Raw genomic sequence first — 10,012 nt, 5'->3', positions numbered from 1 at the left:
ATCATTTCATTTCCAAGCAATAAATCTGAAGTGCTTTCGTTCTCCCTGCTCCTGGCTGGTGTGTACATGTGTGTGTTTGTGTGTGTACATGAGTGTGAGTGTTTGTTGGTTCACCGCGTGCCGCCTGCTGCGTGTGCAAGCCACAGGTTGCGCATTTGGTTTTAATTGTGGCCATTTCAGCCCCCTGTGCAAATGGAAAGCACATGGGCACTCCTCCACCTGCCTCCAGTCAGCTACTGACAGAAAGCTTTACTGACCAAAGGAGGAAAAGTAGAACAGGACAGATTGTGAATAGCATGTGTAGGTAGACCGAGTACGTCTGGATGTTAGAAACAAGAGAAGCTTATTTTTAGAATGTGTAATATAACCTGTAAGAGTTTAAATGGAATTTATAAACATGATGTTTAGTGTCAGATGGCGGAAGAGTGTAATGCAGCTCTAGGTCTTGCAGGCAGAGGGAGCAGTGAATTCTGCACCTCCTGTAACTGCATGGGCCCCTCGTCATTGAACAGTTTGGACATGTGTGTGTCTGTATGGCTTGATAAGAAACACATGCAATCTCGTCAAAGCGACTCTTGTATGTTTCCCTTTGCGGAGGCGAAAACATAAACAAGCTGATTCAGATTAAAGAACACTTTGTCAAAATATCTAAATCCACACAAGCCAGGCTGAACTGAAATATCCATGGGAATATGATGACTGCTGCCCCATGAGATACCTGCCTAAATGCTTGACAAGAGAGGCACTTTGATGATGAATCTGTTTCAGTGTCTGGGGCAATTATATGAAGACGAAATGAGTAAGCAGAGTTGAATGAGTTGCAGAAAGCTTTCTATTAGTCATATCTTTCAGTTCAGGGAAGCCTGAGTCTTGTCATTATCAGAAGATTGTTTAAATATGTGTAATATCATTGCTGTAGGGAGAAATCTTGGAAAACATGTTGGCCCTAATTATCACAAAGTGTTTTCTGTCCTAAGCAATAAAATGGTCTCGAGAGGTTAAATAGTTGGCTTGTAAAAATGAAAAATACAAATAAATAAATAAACAAACAAACAAACGCATAAATAAATAAATAAATAAATAAATAAATAAATAAATAAATAAATAAATAAATAAATAAATAAATAAATCACAAGAGCAACAACTGTATGAAGGCTTAAAGTCATGAAACCAAATGAATGTGTGTGAATTAATCAATGTGAACCGAGAGAATGTAAACAGAATTGTTACTGATATGATGTGGGTTAAAATTGTCCCAGTGTGTGATTGTGTGAGTGAATGAGAGTGTGCATGTGTGCCCTGCAATGGGTTGGCACTCCGTCCAGGGTGTATCCTGCCTCAATGCCCGATGACTCCTGAGATAGGCACAGGCTCCCCGTGACCCGAGTAGTTCGGATAAGCGGTAGAATATGAATGAATGAATGAATGAATGATGTGGGTTATTTACACATCTTGCTTAATTTTTCCTTTGCCAAATGAATGATATTTGTTTATGAATGAACTGTTCTAGAGGAAATAGTTTGTGTTTCTAATATCTGGATGAACAAAAAAGCTACATACAAAAAAAAACAACAACATTTTTTTCATACAAAATCTGAATGCACAGAATCATGAGCATATATTCAGCAACCACTGAAACAAACGCTGTCACATTTTTAATTTGCTGTCTCCTGAGACCAACTTTTGAACAGATACTTATTGACAAATGGGGACTTGGGACATCATTAATGAATATATACAAAGTGATTCCTTTTAATGTACTTTGGGTTAATGACTCAAAGATAACTTTCTAATTTTTCATGGTAGGGCCAGCACCAATCTTTAATTGGATAGAAACTGTAGCAGCTGTTCAAAATCAGCTCCGAGTACTCATGATTGCCTTTATGAAGTGGTGCTTCCCTTCATACTACACAAACCAGCTGCCGTATAAAGATCATCTTCCATTTCATTTGGAGTCACTCAGCTCTGCTCGGAGCATCCCCTCACCTCCCCCCTCTCTTATTTATTCCCTTCTGTTCCATTTAAGAAACCTCAACCCTTTCGAGGTCACTGCCAACCAACCAAATGAGTTTTGAATGTTCGTGTTATTTATGATTAGGTATCAATTCACAGTACAAATCCTTTGCAGATGTTTGCATCTTCCTGATATGTATGTATGCATGTGTGCCTGTGCATGTGCACCTGGTGTGTGTCTTGTGAGTGTGTCTTGTATGAATTATACATACAGCAGGTGTTACTGTTTAGTGCAAAGGTCTGCCTTTAAGTCATATAGAGATACCAAAACCTTTAACACATGCACATCTAATATATAAAGAGAAACCTAAAACTCCTAACAGTTTAAAAAAGTTGAACATCCACTGTAAATAACTATAAGTTCTATTGGTGCTGTAACTAAATGAGCTTGTTAAACATTCTTTCCTGCTAGGCTTTCAGGTTTTGTTTGTCAGAATGATATGACATTGGTCTATTTTTAGTACCATCACTTTACCAATACTATTGGTAAATAATACTAATAATATTTTTTTTCCTAGTAACCTATAGGGATGATGTTCGATAAGACTGCAATGTTCTATCAGACCAGCAGATGGAGTCTTCAAAGCTCTGGTATGTCTAATCTAACAATAAACCTATCACTTGTCTGACTTCCAAACATAAACTAATTCTGGATTGTTCATTTTTTTCCCCCTGTCCCAGAGACTTATGGTCTCTTTTTATTTATGTTTCCCTAGATAGGATATATTCCTTTTCATTTTAATTCTTTTTTTTTCAGTTGAAATGTTACACAGCCATTTCTTCTAACCTGATTGTGAGCAAACACTGGGTAAATAGACCATGATCATCTACAACAGCTAAACAGACACCACTCATGAACACATGTCCTCACTTGCATATATAACTCTGTCTGCTGTGTATGTTGAACTGCAGCGCACACTCATACACACCACCCAGTGTGTACAGGAGGTAGAGAGGGTACAGAATGAGAATGAGACGAGGCTAAACGCTGAGGGATTCAAAGGACAAGAGAGGCAGCATGCATGACCTTGCTCAGCCCCTCCCCTTCTGCTCCAACATCTGGTTTGTCCATCGTTAGTCCTGAATGTGCTCCCTTTGGCACACACCACCTTCCACATACACTTATTTAACACAGAATACTGAACACACACGAACACACACATATATATATAACTTACAACCTAATGCATTTTAAACATACTGCCATGCCATCATGTAGTCCCTTTTTCTTTTGGGTAAAGTAAATCAGTGATGTGAAAATTATGGATGAGCATTAAGCAACAGAAACATCAGCTAATCTTACCTGCTCCCTTCCCCCTCTTAGTCCCTGTCTCCCTCCAAGAAGGACCCCTGTCCTCTCCAAAAGCCCTGACTTCTACTTGGCTAACACACCTGCCCCCCTTGATCTTTTACAGCACTTCTAAGGGAGGAGTTTTTCAACCCTTTATTTGGGATGTGTGTGACAGCGCTTAGAAGAACCTTCCATGGAAATACATTCTGCCTCCTAGTGAGCCCCCACCCTGTGAGCCTGCATCTCATAACATGAAGAAAAAATGAGGGTTTAAGGCTCATTACAATACATTTAACTGTGTTATTGTAGCTGCCAGGGGGAAAGTGCATTGCTTCACTCTTGTAGTCTAAACTTTAGTTATTGAGAGTACATTGATTATGATTTTCAATTTTGTTCTGGGATGGTGATAGAGTTATATTATAACTGCATATGATGTAATGCTCGCTTGTGGATTAAACACTGATGAAGGACAGTGAAAGCATATCATCTATAAGCACTATCAGTCAGTTCAGAAAAATTCAATAAAATTATGGTTTGGGATGTCTTATAATAATCACAATTTAGAATAAATCAAGACATTTTGTGTATGTTGACTGTCTACCATATTTATGATTCAAGATCTTAATCATAAACTATTTTCATTATCCCTTTTCCTTATACTATTTAAGTATATCACCGAAAATCCTTCACATTTTTGGAAAGTCCCAGGACTGCCAATCTAGTTTTAAAAATTCTGAAACCTTCTTAGGCTATGTTTTTCCACTGAGGTATTATGAATAATGTTGTTAAATTTCTGGCTAGTAACTTGGGGAAAGGGATATAGATACAGAGAGATTACATTAAATTAAAGGAAATTAAGAAAAAAATACAACAAATGAACTAAGCAACTGGCTTGTGCATATAAATTATTTAGTTATACATTTTTTTTTATAGAAATTACTTAAGTGACTCCAAAAGAGAAATTTGGAGAGCAAAAAGGTAGGGCTACCTATAAGGGATTTGCCTGCCCAAGCATCTGACCTTAACCCTATTGAGCTGCTTTAAAACGAGTCCGATTGAAAGATGGAAGGCAAAGACAAAGATCTGTGGCATCCGGTGCCATAAACCTTTGGGATGTTCAAGAGACAGCATAGATCATATTTTTACATGCTTGGAAAAACTGACTTCATAAATAAACAGCGAAATATTCTCACACTTTCGACAGTCTGTAAACCTCATATGACATATATGTACACAACCTAAATGACATATATGTACACATTTGAGACACCATTCTGGTCTAGAAAGATTTTCAATGGCATTAGGATTAAGAAGTGGCCATGAAACCACTTCAGATCGTAACAGCACCTTCACTTGCCCTAAATGCCATATTGCTTAAGTCAAAGTGGGTTGAAGTCAGGTTTGTTGTATTCTTGACTTCCCTGTTCTTTATTCATTGCATGCATATAGAGTCAATACACTGTGATACAACCCCAGGAATCATAATTACATTAGTTGGAAAAGATGTTGGGGGTAAGTGTTTGTAAGGGAGGGGGTTCATCCTATTTTGTAAAAATGCTGAAACTCCAGGAGGTCCGACAGCCAATTAAATAAGCACCAATCCAGCTCCTCCCTACCCCCATGGATCCTGTGCTCTCAAACTCTTGGTCCCACCCCTATTCAATACTCATTCCTCACTGAGAGTGTGAAAGAGCAGAAGAGAGGGAGGGAGAGCTTTTCCATGAAATCTCCTGTGTCTCTGTCTGCTAGTCATAGCCATGGGCCACTGGAGGTAGAGCAACCAGACCAAAGAGCAGAGGAAGGGGGTTGAGACTTCAGATATGCCCAGTAGCCTACATGTCAGTGGGGTATTGTCTGCTGAGAGTCCACAGAGCCCAGTTTAGCCCAGAGCCCCTCAAATCACAGGCCTGGCCATCTACCTCACCAGCTGTTAATGAGAAGATGATTATTATAATTTTTTTTTTATCACAATTATATCAGCATGACAGAATTATTGCAATGCCTTGCTAAAATATTGTAAATGTTTTGTGATACATTTACATTTTATCAATGTTAACACAATTATGTTTATATGTCTTTCTAAATAAATAGCCATGATCAAGAATTAATGATGCTCTCAGGCAATCTTAATCCATGAAATCCATTGCATCTGATGTGTGGTGGCACGTAAAACCTACAAAAACAACAACAAAAATTATATTTTAAGAAGAGTAAAAACAAACAAATTATTAAATGCGGATACCTGCAATTGTTGTCATTTGTATTATAAGTTCAATAAGGTGTATTTTATGAAAAGAGGAATGGCATGTCAAATTTATATATGATCATATTTTGCAAAAATAGTTTTATTACTGTCAAAACATTTGTAGAGGGATTAAATGTAAAGGTCTGACGTTGGAACCAAGCTCAGCATAAATTAGATATACAGATAGATTCTCCATACGGGGCCTCTTCAGTCTGAATGGCAGAGGAATGTCACAAAAGAGAAAAATAGACACAGGCTAGCAGCAAAGACAATCACTGCATGAAATATCATTGCCTTGATTGATTATTGGTCATCAATCAATATTGCCTTCAAATGAACCCCGAAGCAAGTTTGCACGTAAAAAACGAAAAATAAATGTGAATTCTATCATATTTGGGTGTGTTTGATGAGTCCACTGGCGTTAGTGTGCAGATGTTGAACATGTCAGTCTTGTCAATTATATTGTTTTTCCTCTAATGTACTTATTTAAAATAGTATAGTATAGTATAGTATAGTATAGTATAGTATAGTATAGTATAGTATTGTGTAGTATTGTGTAGTGTAGCACACAACCTTTATATTTTGAACATAAAATATATACAATTTACTTTATATTTATTAATAAAGTAGCCAACATTTGATCTTAATTCTTAAGACTAAAATTCCTAATTCTACGTCTTAATCCACGTTAAAGGAATTAAAGGTCTTAATAAACTAGCACCGTGTGTGTGTGTGTGTGTGTGTGTGTGTGTGTGTGTGTGTGTGTGTGTGTGTGTGTGTGTGTGTGTGAGAGAGAGAGAGAGAGAGAGAGAGAGAGAGAGAGAGAGAGAGAGAGAGAGAGAGATTTAACTGTAATGGCGCAAAAGGACGCTACTATTTACAGATTTTATTTTAGATGATTCTAAGCGAGCGCAATCTCACACACACACACACACACACACACACACACACACACACACACACACACACACACACACACACACACACACACACACACACACACACACACACGAGCAAAAGAGACGTATAGATTACACCGAAAAAGCTCACACTAGCGTACTAAATAAGTATGTCCAAACAGTATAGCACTACTTTTGACATATTATATTAGAACGGCAGTGTGTGGTTTTGAAGGTTGTCGCTTAACTTTTGTCCCGACTGTCAATTCTAAAAGATTAGCACTTTCTATGAATAAAATGTCACATGAGCACTTTGGCCGTAGGCTAAAGCTTTGAACAGCTAAATGAAGCTGACCACAAAATGTATAAACCCCCCCCTTAAAAAAAGGTAGACCAACTGCTAAACTGAACTCTGTCGAACTGGAACAGTGTTTTGTTTTTCGGTTCATCTAAATGAGCAACACTTCGAAAAGACGTCGTCCAACAACCGCAATGTTTGTCTTTAGCCTGGAAGGAATTTTACAAATCTTGCGCAAAATGCAGCTCAGGAACCAAAAGGACCTGGAAATAGTCTTTAAAAAAGGCGAACTAGCTGTTTTTGTTAAATCATTTCCAAATTTAACGTGGTGAAATGGTAAAAAACCAGTAGCTGTTCACCAGAGCAATGCCATTCTGTTTGCGCCCAGCAAGTACCATGAAATTAAAAAAAGCATTTTAAAAATGCAAAACGTTTTTAAATACAACGTAATTTCGCCTCATGTGCCAACGTGCAATTTCCTCACACGTCTCCATAAGCCATCGTTTAAGAGTTTTGACAATGTCCCATGTTTTCAGTTTATTTTTGGTCTTTGGAGCTTCTCATTTTACCACGTTATATGGGAAGCTTAACTGGTTTGCGCAAGACTAAAAATATAACACATTCTGTTTATACAAATATGTAGTTTTATTTAGGCACAGTAACTATCACTTTGTAGCCTACTTAGACTAGCAAAGGTTGACTAAATAAAGGAGCGAATGGCCAACATATAGCTAAAATGAATGGAGACATCTTTACGCAATTCGTTTCTAGGCATAATGGACATTACAGCAGAACAGGCCCTGTGCCGTGTGTTATAAAGCTGCAGCAGGGGGGTGAGACACGCTTCACTGTACCCTCAGCCCTCCCCGTAGAAACGGCTTAAATCATTGACGTTTAATCTTCTGTAATTATAAGAGCTTTTTATCAATTATGAGTGTGTTGGACGATTTGGACCACATTGGCTGCATGCGAATGGCCAAGTAGTAGGCAAATACAGCAAATAGCCTTGAATTCATGACATTTTGTCTTCAGGGTTCTAGTCGGAGCTGCTTTATAGTGACAGTCAAACGACAGATTTCTAGATCAGTTTCTATAAATTATTTGATACAGATTAATGGAGTAGCAATGTAAAGAGAATATACACAGTAGCCAAAGGTGTGATCATTTATATATTCTAGTTTATTTTTATCAACTTTCCATTTATGTTATAATGTAAATGTATAAATAGATGTATGGAAGAAAAAATATCTAAATATATGAACTAACGTAATTTGTATATAAACCTAATACAACTAATAAGGATATAATATTTGTAAAATTTAATTAACAAAAATGTAAGAAATTACCAAATACAATATCTTCTCTGAGTTCCCAAGTTGTATCCTAAACTAAAATCTATCAGTAGACTGACACATTTACAAAGGGACAGACTTTAATATCATTTTGTGCAGTTTATTATGTGCCTGGAAAACATGAACAACAGGTTGTACCCAAATTATGTGTGAAAGTTGTGAAAAAGGTCAAAATGTGGGAAATGGTACAATACTACAAGAAAAAACACAATAGAAGGTTTTTAATAAGGAAAGTTTAATAAAATCTTAACACAATTTGCTTCCTTATGAATACATATTTGCTTTGTAAATATATTATTTATTCCAACCAGGACAGTATATATATAGTATAACTACTCTCAGGCTACATTTTTAGCAGCCATGTGTATAAACATGCTTTTTTCTCATGATGCACTCAAAATTTGGTTAAGGAAACGTTCATTTTGACAACCATGTAAGATTCGCACTAGACTTTTTTTTATTAAAGATGACGTTGCCTAATAATATTAGTAATACAACAACCGTTGATTTTCTTTGAGTTTAGTCTTTTCCTTTAGGATTATTGCTTGTGTTGTTATCGGCATGCTCATGGTCATACAGCAAAGCTCCCCCTCCTGCTCTAGTCATCCTGAATTAAGTTCACACACGATACTGCACTGCGGCCCCAACTGTTCTGCTTAACTACACTCACAAAACTCAATATTGTGTGCCCCCCCCCCCCCCGAATTAGTGCAAAATGTGAAGAATAAATAAATAAACTGACAATGATAATAGTAACAATAACCAAACATGTCCAGTCCATTATTATAATTAAAATAATCAAACGTATATTGTTTTCAATATTGTTGACTTGCAAAATGTGTAGCTAACTATTTTAAGAAGTAGTCTTACACGTTTAAAAAAAATTTTCTCTATCAAATCTTACATGATCTTTGTAAAAACCCAACAACAAAGTGTTTCCTTATATAACATACAAACCCATTTAAGAGAATCCTTAATAAATCAGTAAACCCATAAAGCTTTTTTCCAATGAACATACGGACAATAAAAGCAGTGTACAATAAAAGTAGCCCATCACAAATTTTGATCTCTTATGCTGTCCTAATGGCTAATTCATAATTATTCCTATGTTACAGAAGTCATTATGACACTGAAGCTAAACAATTACACATTACTGCCTATTAAAAAAATGTTTCAGCCAGAAGACAGAAATCCTAATGAAATATATAGCATTAATTTGTTTATCAAGACAATGTTAGAGTTAAGTGTAATTGCTATTAATTATATATGAAAGCATTTGTAAATCCGTTCTAAATATTTTATTTGTTTTAATATTATTGTATCCGTTTATATACATATTATTATGTATTGAATATGAAATCTGAGAGAACCGCTTGTTTGTGCAATATCCTTATCTATACTACAATTCTTTAGTCATCTTAATACTGAAATTTCTTTCTGCCTTTTGCGTCTCTCTTTCTTAGAAAAAAAAAGCAGAGGTAAGAAATAGCTCAATGAAAATAACTTCGTCTGTTTTTTCAACCAAAATGTTCCACACGGCATACGTAAAGCTGCGTTGCTGTTATTCTAGCGACGCTAAACACCAATATGTCCCGTGAACCATCGACAAAATAACAAAAATAATCACTTAACAAAAAAATCCTAAAACGTGATTTTTCTCCATGTTGAAGCATGTTCGAGTAACAAACCTGCCTTGTATTGTATCCATTGAACACGTCTAACTAAATGTAATTAAACGTACTTCAAATCCATGTTGAGTTGGAACACAGGAATTTCTGAAACTGATTTTTTCAAAGGTATTACATTTCACAATTATAGAAAATTAATTGTAAATTTGTATTGCGATATGTCACGAATCTACTACAAAACTTGCATGATTCTTTAACATAGCATTCCTGTTATTTACTGCAAAGA

At 36.3% G+C, this 10,012-nt stretch overlaps 1 long non-coding RNA gene across 1 annotated transcript; it reads left to right on the top strand.

Annotated features, from left to right (window-relative positions):
- The first annotated feature begins 588 nt into the window (after positions 1–588).
- On the top strand, positions 589–5,431 carry LOC125145360. The gene is made up of 3 exons (XR_007143738.1): positions 589–799; positions 2,532–2,604; positions 3,429–5,431. It is a non-coding gene; the product is annotated as an uncharacterized LOC125145360 (long non-coding RNA).
- Positions 5,432–10,012: the final 4,581 nt, after the last annotated feature.

Source organism: Tachysurus fulvidraco, chromosome 8 (genome assembly GCF_022655615.1).
Source record: "Tachysurus fulvidraco isolate hzauxx_2018 chromosome 8, HZAU_PFXX_2.0, whole genome shotgun sequence".
In the NCBI taxonomy this organism is placed as follows: Eukaryota; Metazoa; Chordata; class Actinopteri; order Siluriformes; family Bagridae; genus Tachysurus; species Tachysurus fulvidraco.
The sequence above is the reverse complement of the archived record's forward strand: the minus strand, read 5'-3'. Positions and strand labels throughout refer to the sequence as shown.